The sequence below is a fragment of the Prionailurus bengalensis genome, chromosome C1 (genome assembly GCF_016509475.1).
Source record: "Prionailurus bengalensis isolate Pbe53 chromosome C1, Fcat_Pben_1.1_paternal_pri, whole genome shotgun sequence".
NCBI classification, from domain to species: domain Eukaryota; kingdom Metazoa; phylum Chordata; class Mammalia; order Carnivora; family Felidae; genus Prionailurus; species Prionailurus bengalensis.
The window spans coordinates 89,933,895-89,948,338 of NC_057345.1; positions in this window are offsets into that span (position 1 = coordinate 89,933,895).

Genomic DNA, 14,444 nt, shown 5'->3' on the forward strand with positions numbered 1-14,444 from the left:
GGCTTCCCCCACCCTACTTTCCATCCTTAAAAAAGTATATTAGACTAAATTATCAAGTTCAGATTCATTTTAGAAATGATGGTTATGTCCAACCTACTTTTATGGTTACTTAAAATCTTATTAAAATAAAGAAATACATGTTTGCAAGGTAAGTTCTAATAGTTTGAAGATGACTTACCCTCTTATAAGCAAAGTATGGGAAAGATTAAAATACGTTAATATGTCATCAACCACAGGAGGAGGCTCCATTAAATTAATGTAGATTGAGTAATTTTAAACAACTTTTATTGTAACTATATTCTTTGGAAAATATTTGGCCAGGAACAAACAGACTTCCTTCCTTCTCCATTTATCCACCCACTGAGACCTGTTAAAATGTCATGAGCTGGAAAATCTGGTTTCTAAATAGTTTTAAATTCTTAAATTGAGGATTAATAGGCAGTTTACTTTGATAACTCTTTAAAATGAACATTGTCAAAAAATGTACATTGTCTGTTATCCAACTGGGATTTAACATTAGTGGAAAATAGGACTGTGTATGTTAGAGTGTCTACATTCTGTGAATTTCAGCTAAATGACTTCTAGAAAATAGTAAATTAGGAATATTTACTTAGTTTCTATCATTTTCCACCCAGTAGTAGTATGATAAAGATAATAATGAAATTAAAATTATTGAACAATTTTTGAGTTGTAGGTGCCATGTTAAGAACATCGCTTGATTATCTTATTTAATAGTCAAAACATCACTTTCACAAATTTTAAAAAGGCATAAAGGCAGAAAGAATTTGTTAAATGCAAGCCAACTCATACATTAAAAAGTAGTATCAGGATATACACTCTTATTCTATTCTTTGGCATCTCCATTAGGTCGAGGTTCTCCAGAAAAACAGACTGAATTGGAGGGAGGGCAGAGAAAGAGAGAGAGAAAAAGAAAGAGGGTCAGTTTAAGGAATTTCTATGGTGTGTATTTGAGGTACAATTCCTTCCTTTTCAGAAAACCTCAGTGTTGCTCTTAAGGTCTTGAAATGACCCATTCACATTATGAAGAGTAATCTGATGTGCTTCAAGTCAACTGATTATAAATGTTAATCACGTCTAAACCATACCTTTACAGCAATATCTAGACTAGTGTTTGACAACATTGGGTAGCCTAGTCTAGCCAAGTTTAAATGTGAAATTAATGTTCAGAGAATGGTAGAATAATGGCAGTACTGGCCATATTAATTGTGAAACTCAAATACCCAAAGTCGGCCAGGGGTTAAAATAAGATCCCATGACATACCATCTTTCTTGGAACAGTAGTTTTGGAAATGAAGAAAGCAGATCTAAAAGAGCATTGAAAAGTATAATGCACCATACTTATAAAAAAAAAAACCAACTCTGTACATTAGCTACACTAATTAAACTTACAGAGGAAAATTTCTTTGACAAATGAGGATTTTTTTTTAAGTAATCTCTACACCCAATATGGGGCTTGAATTCACAACCCTAAGATTAAGAGTCATACTACCAACTGAGCCAGTCAGGTGCCCCCAAATTAGGATATTTAAACACAGAGATAGTATCATAAGACAGGATATAAAATGTACTTACTTATTTTTAAATGTTATTTTATTTTTGAGAAAGAGAGTGTGCAAGCAGGGAGGGGCAGAGAGAGAGGGGGACAGAGGATCCTAAGCAGGCTCCGTGCTGACAGCAGCGAGCCAGATCGGGGCTCAAACTCCTGAAACTATGAGATCACAACCTGCGTCAAAGTAGGATGCTGGATGCTCAACTGGCTGAGCCACCCAGGTGCCCAGAAACTTAAAAGGAAAGAAAGGAGTGAGTGAGGGAGAAAGATTTGCCACCACTCTACTTAGAACAATGAGTCTTGTCAAACATTTTATATGTGATTCAATTTGTAACAATATTATTTGCATACATTATTTTGAGACTACAGATATTATATAAAATTTTATGTGTATGGATATATATTTATGATATGTAGAGACTGTGAGAATATTTAAAAATCATTCATTTTCTTTTACATCAGCTAATATACCTAATTTTTATTTCTTTTCAGCTGTGTTTTTATAAGTTGTCACCCTTTTAAATTACTTCTTTTTAGGTTCAATTGTGTTCAAATCTTCACTTATTTTTATAATAGAATGATAAATTGTTTTTTCTTTTATTTTTTATATCCATTTATTCCTTTCCACTGAAATCAACCTGTTGACTATTATAAATTTCTTATATCAAAAAGAACCTACTCTACTATCCATGAATTATTGGTGTGTTTATTGACCTAAGGATCCTAATAATGTAGAACAGTATGTGACACAAGGTAGAAGTATATTAACTATATAAATAAAATTAGATTAATGACAAAAGCAGAGTGATTTTGGAACCTATCGGTATTTTTAATACTCCTTTACAAAAGATACACGTATTACATTATAATGCAATGTTTTATGAAAAGTTTGAAAAACAACTATAAAATTACTCATTAATCATTGATATTACATATATATATATTTACATATAGCATTAATATGTCACTTTAGAATATGGCTAGATACATGATGTCATGTATTTAATTCAATAAAAAAGTCTCAAAAGAAATGACATTTAAATAAGGAATAATTTTTAAATGAGCTAAAATGTTAAAATCCCTTAAAATGTGTCTGGTTATCTTTGATTATGAAACTAATTTCCTATTCATATATATGGCAACACTGCAATTTAACAATTTTAATAAACCTAATTTTATTCTGTAGAAAATAATGCTTACATTATAATACATAATCCATTTGCATTGCAATCAGCATAACATTTGTAATTTTATTTTTTTTAATTTATTTTTACTTATTTATTTTTGAGAGAGAGAGACCAGAGAGGGGCAGAGAGAGAGGGAGAGTGAAATCCTCAGCAGGTTCTGTGCTATCAGCCCAGAGCCCTACACATGGTTCAAACTCATGAACTGTGAGATCATGACTTGAGCCAAAATCAAGAGTTGGATGCTTAACCGACTGAGCTACCAAGGCACCCCAAAATTTGTAATTTTTAAAAATCAGTAATCTTTACTGCTGACCAGAGTTTAATTTAAGCTTCATCTTTTTAAGTTTGACATCTTCCCATGTACAAAGTTGCTTTTTTTTTTTTTTTTTGTCATTCATAGTCACGAAAGTATCTGAAAGAGTCTTGTCCTTTGGTAAGTTGTTTACTCTTTAATATTCTGCTGGATAAAGAATAATCTCTTTAAAAGCATTTTTGAAAAGTGTAATTTTAAAAAATGATGTTTGGAGAATTACTATAGTTAACCAAGGAATATTAATATATCATCATTCTTTACATACATTATATCTATTTTCTAATTGCACTATTTTACTCTCATGCAACATTTGAAAAGGTCAGTTTTATTCAATTGATTCAATTTTATGAAACAAAGACTGTTGTATCTCAAAGGTTCCAAGGCAACAGGAAATGACACCTTCATATAACAGAGATGAAAATAACAATAAAAGACTGTGACAAGGCAGCTGGCATACTATCCTATGCTAAAACAGTCCTTGACCTCTGACCTGTTCTGCTAGTAGCCAGATGGTCTGGGATTTGTATGTCAGTGTGAGATACCAGATATGGGCCAACAAGGAACACGAGGTTAGATCAATCACAACTCTCCATATATGCCATTGACCTGAATTAGCAAAAAAATTAAAAAAAATTAAAAAAAAATGCATCTTTCATCAGCAAAATAATTATCAGAATATGCCTAAAAATAATAAAGATAACTGTTAAATACTTTATCTTCTGGTACATTCTTTGCTTCCAGAGAATATAACATCTTTTTGTTGTAATAGATATTTTAATAAAAATGGCTTAGTCTCTTGGCACATGTGCCCATTGTATCTCAGTAAGTAGGTTTTTAGAAGTTTCCATTTGTTATCCCTGGTCCTTCAGGGATGTGCTATTGCATTTTCTTGGTTTTAAAAGTAAGAAATATTTAATTAGGTTTCATCTTAAAAATCACATCTACATGTGGTTAAATGAGCAGGTATATCCGTGAATAATTCTGTTCAATGGATGGAGATAATTTGACCCTTACTAATATATTTGAATTTATGTTAAGGAAAAGCACACAGAAAAAAAGCACAAAAGTGTTTCTAGACATGGTTTCCTATTTCAAGATGTTTAATCTTGATTTTAACTGACAGTTACAGTGGCGCAAACCACAGTAATGCAAAAATTGGGATATTGCCACAAATGGCAGAATTTTGTTCTTTTTTAAGGCTGATTGACATTTCATTTTATGTGTATACTACATTTTCTTTATATTTTTGTTTGTTAATAAACACGAGTTGTTTCCATATCTTAGTAGTGATAATGCTACTATGAACATAGGGGTGCAGATAACCCTTCAGGATCAAATTTCAGTTCTTTAGGGTATATACTCAGAAGCTCTATTTTTAACTTTTTGAGGAACCTCCATACTATTTCCCATGGCAGCTGCACCGTTTTACATTTTATCACACTCTAATTTCTTCACATTCTCACCATCTTTCATTTTTTTAGTAATAGTCATTCTAACATTCTAACACGTATAGGTGGTAACTCATTATGGTTTTGATCTGCATTTCCCTGATAATTAGTGATATTGAGCATCTATTCATATACCTATTGGGCATTTGTATGCCTTCTTTGGAGACATGTCCCGTGCTATTTTTTTTATATAAAATTATGTTTATTTATTTGAGGGAGAGAGAGAGAGAGAGAGAGAGAGAGAGAGAGAGAGAGAGAGAGAAAGAGAGAATCTCAAACAGGCTCCACACTGCTAGTGTGGAGCCTGATGTGAGGCTCAAACTCACAAACTGCCAGGCCATGACTTGAACCTAAGTTGGACGCTTAACCAACTGAGCCACCCAGGCACCCCTCCTGTGCTATTTTTTAATCAGGTTATTTGTTTTTTTCCTCTATTGAGTTGTATGAATTCCTTATACATTTTGTATATTATTCCGTTATCAGATATTTAGTTTGCAAATGTTTTCTCCCCTTCTGTGGGTTGCCTTTTTACTCTCTTTGATTTTTCCTATGCTGTGCATAAGCCTTTTAGTTTGATATAGTTCCACTTGTCTAATTTTGCTTTTGTTGCTTGTGTTTTTGGTGTCATAGACAAGAGATCATCTTCAAACCAACATCCTGAAGTTTTCTCCTATGCTTTCTTGTAGAAATTTTATAGTTTCATATCTTTCATTTAAATCTTTAATCCATTTTGAGTTGATTTTTGTTTGTTGTCTAAAATAAAGGCCCAGTTTCATTCTTTTGCATGTGGCTCTCTAGTTTTCCCAACAGCATTTTTTGAGAAGACTATCTTTTCTTTCATCCTTCTTTTTCAGGATTATTTTGGCCACTGTCTTTTGTGGTTCCATAAATATTTTATAATTGTTTTTTCTATTTCTGTGAAAAATACACTTAGGATTTTGACAGAGACTGCATTGAGCCTGTAGATTGCTTTAGGTAATATAGACAATTTAACAACACTTAATTCTTCCAATCTATAATCATGGAATAGCTTTCCATTTATTTTTATCTTCAATTTCTTTCATCATTATCTTACACTTTATAGTGTACAAATCTTTCACTCCTTGGCCAAATTTATTACTATTTTATTGTTTTTGATTCTATTGTAAATGAGATTGATTGTTTTCTTAATTTCTCTTTGTAACAGTTCATTGTTGGTGTATAAAAATACATACTATATCAGTATATATATATATATATATATATATATATATATATACTGATTTTGTATCCTGCAACATTAATGCAATTATTTATTAGTCTTAATATTATTTGGTGAACTCTTTAGGGCTTTTGGTATATAATACATTATCTGCAAATAATGTATTTCCTTTCTGATTTGGATGCCTTTTTTCGCCTGCTTAATTTCTCTTGCTAGGATTTATAATACTATGTTGAATAAGAAGCAAGGGCGGGCATCCTTGCCTTGCTCCTGTTCTTGAAGGAAAAGCTTTCAGATTTCCACTGTTAGCTGTGGGCTTTTTATATATGGTCTTTACTGTATTCAGGTATATTCTCTTAATACCTAGGTGCTTCTAGGTTTGGTGCATAAATATTTCCAAATGTTACATCTTCTTGTTGTATTGACCTCTTTATCATTATTTGAGGATTTGTCTCTTATTACAGTCTTTGTCTTAAAGTATATTTTCTCTGAAATAAGTATAGCTATCTCAGCTTTATTTTAGCTTCCATTTCCACGCAATATATTTTTTCTACCTTTCCCTTTCAGTCTATGTCTTTAAAGCTGAACTGAGTCTCTTATCGGCTGCATATACTTGAATTCTGCTTTTTCATCTATTCGGCCACTCTATATCTTTCTATTGGAGAATTAATCCATTTACATATAAGGTAATTGTTGATTGGTATAGACTTAATATTGCCATTTAGTTCATTGTTTTCTGGCTGTTTTCTAATTCCTTTATTCCTTTCTTCCTCTCTTCCATTATGATTTGATGGGTTTCTGTAATGGTATTCTTAGATTCCTTTCTCTTTTTCTTTTGTCAATCTATTATTGGTTTTTGTTTTTCAGTTACAAGGATTCTTACATAAAATGTCTAAGAGTGATTACAGTCTATTTTAAGATGATAATTTTGAATTCATTTTAAAGCCCTACATTTTTATTCTACTCTGCCATATTTTATATTTTAGGAAAGTTTTCACCCATTATTACTTCAAATAAGCTTTCTACACCTTTCTCTTTTGCTTCTGAGACTTCTATTATATGAATATTGGTTATCCCATCTCAAGCTATCCTCTTTGTCATTCTTTTCCTTTTTGTTCTAATTGGATGATTTTGCCTGCCTTATCTTTAAGTTTGCTGATCCTTTTATTTGCTTCATCTAGTCTGCTACTGAATCCCTCTATTAAATTTCTCAGTGCAGTTATTGCGATTTTTAGCTCTGTGATATCCGTTTGGTATTTTCTATATTTTCTATCTTTGTTGAAATTCTCACTTTGTTCATTCATTTCTCCCAATCTCAGTGAGCATCTTTATGATCATTATTTTGAACTCTTTAATAGATAAATCACTTAGTTCTGTTTTATTAAGTTCTTTTTTATTTCTTATTGTTTCATTCAGAATATGTTCCTCTGTTTCTTCATTTTCCTTGATTTTCTGGAAATGATTCCTTGATTTTCTGGATTTCTTTCAGAAGGAGCAATGATTATATGTAGCTATTGATTCAGTGTGTCTATGTGAGAACGTAGGTTCAGGAGGCTCCTACATTGCCATCTGGGTGAGAACTCTTTTATTTTATTTTATTTTATTTTATTTTATTTTATTTTATTTTACAGAGAGAGAGAGAGAGAAAGAGAGAGAGAGAGAAATAGAGAGCAGAGGAGGGGAAGAGGGAGAGAAAGAGAAAGAGAGAGAGAGAGAATCCCATGCAGGCTCTACTTCTAGCGTGAAGCCCAATGTGGGGCTCAATCCCACCACCCTGAGACCATGACTTGAGCCAAAATTAAGAGTCATCTGCTCAACTGACTGATCCATCCAGGCACTCCTATATTTTTATTTATTATTACTACTTTCTTATAATATGATGGGAAAAGCTGTCGCTTCTGGCCAAGATGAAATAACAGGATCTGAATTTGTGCTTCTGATTGAAATATTTTTTTAAAAACAGACTAAACATGTGAAACAATAGTTTCAAGTTATTGAACATTGTTGTCACATGAAGAATAGTGTTCCCAGACAGATGGGAATCAAATATAGCAAGATGTATAATTGTCCCTGTTTATTACCTTCAGAGAGTTTTCAGGCCACTGAGAATAAAGGGAGAAGCTGGGCAGAACTTGGAGATTGTTGAGTTGAGAGTATGGAGCTGGAAGTCCAGGAAGTCTGAAGTGGCTAAGTTTTGCAGGGCAGTGTAGCAGTCTAGAGAGAGATGCACAAAGAGAAATCTCTGAAGATATGCAGAGGATCCTGGTCAAGTCTTCAACTGAATACTGGTCAACCCATGCCTATGAGGGAACTTCTAAGGGCTAATAGGGAAAGGTGGGTCTGGGACCTAAATGAATAAGAAGGATCTCCAAAGTTTATATCTGTTCATGGTCCTGATTCTGTTGTTTCAAGAATGGGCACAATTAGATGTAAAATAAATGCTTCTCTAGTTCCTTTAAACAAAACCTGAAAATCAGAATTATCAAGCTGTTATGAATTAACTTCATCCTATAGCAAATCTCAATAATATACATAGACAAATTACAGATAAAAAATATGCATAAAGTAAATATGGATACAAAAGAACCATACCAACATATTCATTTTGAGTGACAACTGATCAAAAAATTACCTGCAATGCAAAGTAGCATAAAATGTGATCCATTATGAAGAGAAACGTCAATTGGTGGAAAGTGACTCTGAAATAACATATATGATAGTATTAGAAAAAATGGCATTCAATTAGCTATTACAACTCTATTCCTTGTATTCAACAAGGTACAGGAAAGACTACATGTATTAAATAAAAAATTAAATATTAGACACATGAAACTTCTGGATATGGAAATTAGTGACTGAGATGAAAGATAGACTATAGAGAAACAAGTGAGGATTAAAAAATAGTTGGAAAATTAATGAAATTGAAGACATAGCAGTAGAAAGTACATAAAATGAAACAGAGGGGTAGAAAAGACTGGAAAGAGAAAGAAGAGAGCATCAGTTAAATGTAAGACAACTTTAAAGATTCTAGCATACATATAATGTGGGTCCCAAAGAGGGGAAGAGCAGGAAATATTTGAGGAAATATGGTCAAAATTTTCCCCAAATTCATGAAAACTACAAACCCACAGCTCTAAGGTCAAACAATACCAAGGAATAAAAACATGAAACATGAAGGCAACTGAATAAAGACACATACTATAATAAAATTGCTTAAAACTGGAGAAAAAGAACAGTAGAATGAAATGGGTTTTTAAAATTTCCTTTTTATGTTTTCAGCTTCTGTCATGAGATATTTACATAATGAAAAAAATGATCTTTTACATATGGCTAAATATGATAGACAACTCACAATAATTTATTATTATCTCTTTTCTGAGCACTTTTCAGATGCTTAGAACTAATTAACACCTCCCTTTCAGTGAGGTGCACAGTAAAATAAGCTATAATACACTGTAATTGGCCATTAGTGCCTAGTATCAGCTCACTGTGGGAGTTCATGGTTTGAGAGGCATCATGTGAGTTCATGCCCGAGAACTTGATGTGCTAGCCATTTGTGGTTTTGTTAATGTGCACAAAATCACCAAGCAGCCAGTCGCCATGATAAGTGGAAAAGGTAGGATACTGTAAATTGGGTATGCAAATTACGTATGCAAAATAGAGGCTGAGCCATTCTGCCTAAAGAGAGTACACATAGGAGACTAAAACCTTTTACTACAGTTTTCCAAAAAACGTTTGATGAACATATAGCTAACTCAACGTATTTTTGGACTTTACTACCCACATCATGAAGATGATGTCCATATCCAAATGAAAATCTTAGGACATTTTTCTGAAGAAGCACCTGCATTTCCTTCAAATTCAGTTGTTAATATAAGGTAACTGGACATGAAGATGATGATTTAATGCCTAAAGCTATAAGAAGAATGTTAACAAATCACTCTTTGATGTATGACTTTTCATTTATTTTGAATGTATGTTCTTCTAAATCAATTTCACTCATTTTTAATCTCAAGAAATCTTTGGAGCATACAAAAAGTAAAGCAGCTCCTAGAAAAAGGCATATAAATATTATTTATATTAAACTTGCAGTCAAACAAAATGCTTTTATTTTGCAGAAGAAATATAAGAAAGGAATGAACATTAAAAAGTATTTGACAATGGTAAAATAAAGACTTTTTTTTTTAATTTTTTTTTTCAACGTTTATTTATTTTTGGGACAGAGAGAGACAGAGCATGAACGGGGGAGGGGCAGAGAGAGAGGGAGACACAGAATCGGAAACAAGCTCCAGGCTCTGAGCCATCAGCCCAGAGCCGGACGCGGGGCTGGAACTCACGGACCGGGAGATCGTGACCTGGCTGAAGTCGGACGCTTAACCAACTGCGCCACCCAGGCGCCCCAAAATAAAGACTTTAACTATAACAAATAAAATGGTTTACAAATTTATTGGAAAAATATAAAATCCAAAATTATTTTGAATCAATAAGACCATAATAGAAACACAGTTATAGTCTTATGATTGAAGTTATTTTGAATAATTGATCATTTGTATAAGTTCTAGTCTTGTCTTTTGTAATACCTGTGACATTATCATATATCAAATATAATTTATCAAATATAATAGACATATACCAAATATATTATTGAAAAATCCTATACCAGTTGTGCTTCTATGATGATCATGTAATTTTAGTTTATTGGCCATTTTTTTTTCCTCACCCTGAACTTTTGCAATAGCTTCCTGGAAGTTCAAATAAAATTCAATTGCATATCTAACTTAAATATTTTAAATTTAATAGCATATAATAAATCACTTTACTCAGATTTTGTTATAACTATGTTTCTGTTTCTATGCTAATGTGTATGAAAGAATGACTATCATGGGTTCTTAATTATAAAAAACTTAATTTTGAAATTTTTTGTTTATGCTTTTTATCTGATCTGGGCTCCAGAAAAATCACTATAAAAATCACTTGTTATATGTTTTTATGGAGGAATTTGGGTATCCTCCGTTTCAGAGATCATGACTTTTTTTTTTACGTCAGAATTATATTAGGATTAAGTTTGAAGTCCTGATTTCCTATGAGATATTTTTTCCTATTTAGAGCTTTGACTGTGACAATATTACATATCTCCTATTGGAGATAATAGGCCAAGTTTTTCAGGCATCCTTTCACTAAGGATTCTGAATTTATTAGTCTCAGTTCATGTGAGCTTGAAATATGTTATCTTTCCCTACATGGACACTAAAACCCAAACTTGCTTTCAGACTTGTATTTCCTCTGAAATAACTTATTTATTCTCATAACACAGTAGTTATAAAGTAGAAATATAGAGAAAATGGTCATTTATAGGAAAATTGGCTTTCTTCATTTCACAATTAGGCTTAAATTGTTTTCAACATTTGTTTTCCAAAGTCCATACCTCCCTTTTGTTATGTTATTTTTCTGTTTTTGTTAGATGTTAATAAAAAAAAATTCTATTCAAACTCTATCCAAGTGGAAAATTTGATTAATTTAAAAATTGTGCAAAAACAATGTAATTAGAGACCTAGACAGTTTCTAAATAGCTTTCAGTTCCCTCCCACACAACAGGACATAAACCAGAAAATCATTTTGACTTTGATTTATAGTCTAATCTTTCTTCTAAGAATATTAAAATTTCATTGTTTCCAAAAATCCAAATGTGTCATAGACACATAGGCACATAGGCACAAAATGTGATTATATGTTATATGGGCATCAATTTACACTTACGACACTAAAAGAATTATGTGTATATTATCAACTCATCACGTAAGTCAGGTTGAAGAATTCTTTGTGCTATGAGAAGGGTTTTCTCAGATCCCTGCCCCTTCTTTAAGCATTTTCTCAATTCTAAGACAATACAGATATGTTAGAAATATAAATATGTGAAAAAAGAAATGATTATTTGGAGTTAAGCTAAAGCATGCTGAGAGGGCAAGTTACCTGTCTGGACTAAATGCATCTCCCCAAAGTTCCTGTCAAAATCCTACCGCCACTGTGATGATATTAACAGGTGGGGCCTTAAGCGCTAATTAGGATTAGATGAGGTTATAAGAGTAGAGCCCTAGTGAATGAGATTAGTGCCCTTATAAAAGTTACTAGAAAGCTTGATTCTTACCTCTTTCTGCCCTGTGAAGATAGGAGAAGTTGGCAGTATGCAAAGATGGGCATGTTGCATATTGTGTGTGTGTGTGTGTGTGTGTGTGTATGTGTGCACACATATATATGAGAGAGAGAAATAAAAGACACTTTAAACTTTATATAACTGAATATGTAATTATATAGATGTTCCTAAGTGTGTATGTGTGTGAGTATATTCTAGAAAGCATGTTAAAATAGTTATATTAGTTTATTTGTGGTCTAATAATAATGATTATGGTAATCATTTGACTGTTTTCATGTGTTAAGCACTTGCTTGCAATTTCTCTAAACATTCTGAGTGTTGCATAATTTAATCTTAAAAACAACCCCAGACTCTTAACATTTCCCACCTGACCTAATATAACTTGACCACTGAGTTTGTCTTCCAATTATTGCTATATGCCAATTTTCTGGGAAGTTAACGAAGCGTAAGCTATGGGTTTCCTCACTTGTACAACCCCCTGCCAGTGTTGTGTGGGTCTCCAACAGTGCATTTTAACATTTTAATGTCTTTTAAAAAATAATTTGGCAAAAGAGAGATATTTTAAGAGTAGAAAGTTAGGACTACCGTCTTTTCTTCTCTGACTTTCCCTCCAAACAATTTTCCCTGCTGGTAGTGATGGAATGGCCATGGGAATTTTTTGGAATTTTTGGAATATTTGACTCACCAATTCTCTCGACAAAATTTGGCCGTTCCAATAATATGGCATGTTACCTTGCTAATATGATGAAACTGACTGAGAAACAAGTGTACAAGTGATAAAACTCCAATAACTATCAATGAGTCAAGTATATAGCGTAATAGGAATTTGATCACACAATTCAACGTTATGTAATCAAAATTTTAAATGCTCTTGATCATGTCTTAATATAAATTTTTGTATGTTTCATAATTATCATTTATACCAAAATTTGAATGTGAATGGAAGGAATTATCCAAATAGAAACTAAAAGCATAAACAAGCAAAAAAAGTTATCAAAAACTTCTAAATATCAAAAGTGTCTCTTTTTATAAAGCAATGGAACTAAAAATATCTCATGTTCAAAATTACAAAGGTAAAAGAAAACATCATGACAGTCAAGAAACTACAGATAATGAAATGATAATGAACAGCAGAAAAGTAAATGATCAGGATGCACCCAAACTGGAAAATTATAAGCAGACTGAAGATGAAAATTAACATAAAGACAGATATTAACTGGCTGATCAAGAGTACATGTGAAGGTGAAGAACTTAATTCTATGAATCCTTTGAGGTATATAACAATTCTTTTCTCATGACTACTTAAAAAGGCAATGATTTCATGGAAAGCCAGTATTTTTAAAATATTATCCCACTTATATTTACAGAGAACCAAACCAAACAGCTATGTTTAAACGCATGGTTTTATTTTTTTTGTTTTTTTAATGTTTCATTTATTTTTGAGAGAGAGAAAGAGAGAGAGAGTGAATATGAGTGGGGGAGGGGCAGAGAGAGGGAGACACAGAATCCGAAGCAGGCTACAGGCTCTGAGCTGTCAGCACAGAGGCCAACGCTGGGCTTGAACCCATGAACTGCAAGATCATGACTTGAGCCAAATTTGGAAGCCCAATTGACTGAGTCAGCCAGGCGCCCCAAATGCATGATTTTTAATAATAATAGTCAAATATATCAGCTCTTCATTAGCATTTTTTCAAAACCACGGTTTGAATATATTGTTTGGATGGCAATTTTTTTCAACAAGAAAGATATTACTTACATTTGATGGGCTTACAGACTGGATAAATATATGAAAAATCCTAAAACATCTTGAGGATGCCACAGAGCACAGAGCTATGTTTATTTGTGTTATATGGAAAAACATTTGTGGTATTACGAGTTTTTAAATCTAGAATATTTTTCAATCTAATTAAATATTTACTTTGCTTTTAAATTTGTTTGTTTATTTGTTTGTTTATTTTTGAGAGTGCCAGTAGAGGAAGGATGCCGAGGGAGGGAGAGAGAGAGAGAAAGAGAAAGAGAGAGACAGAGGACGCATCCCAAGCAGGTTCCATGCTCAGTGCAGTGATGAAGAGCTCAATCCCACAACCCTCAGATCATGACCTGAGCTGAAATCAAGATTGAATGCTCAACCAATTGAGCCACCCAGGTGTCCCAATATTCACTTTCTTATGTAATTTGTTCTTATAATTTTTTTTTTGCAATTCTTAAGAGAACTGCCCCAAATTATTTAATTGTTAGGCCTCATTAAACCAGGGTCTGCCCTTTCTCAGCTCTAAGCATGCTTACCATCCTTAATCACTTTTGTCAACTGCTAGTTTTCTTGTTTTTTCTCATACATGACAATCATAGTTCCACCTCAGGGAATTTACACTTGCTGTTTCCCTTTCTCCTCCACTAAACTAATTTTCTAATGGCTGTATGTACAGCTCAGTGTCCACTTTGTTTAGAGAGCTGCTCAAGCATCACTTCCTCAGAGAGGCTTTTTCTGATTGTCCAACCAAAAAAGTAGCTTCCATAGCTTTCTTTTTATTTTCTCTGCATTGTTTTTCTTCACAATATTGTTATTACTTACAT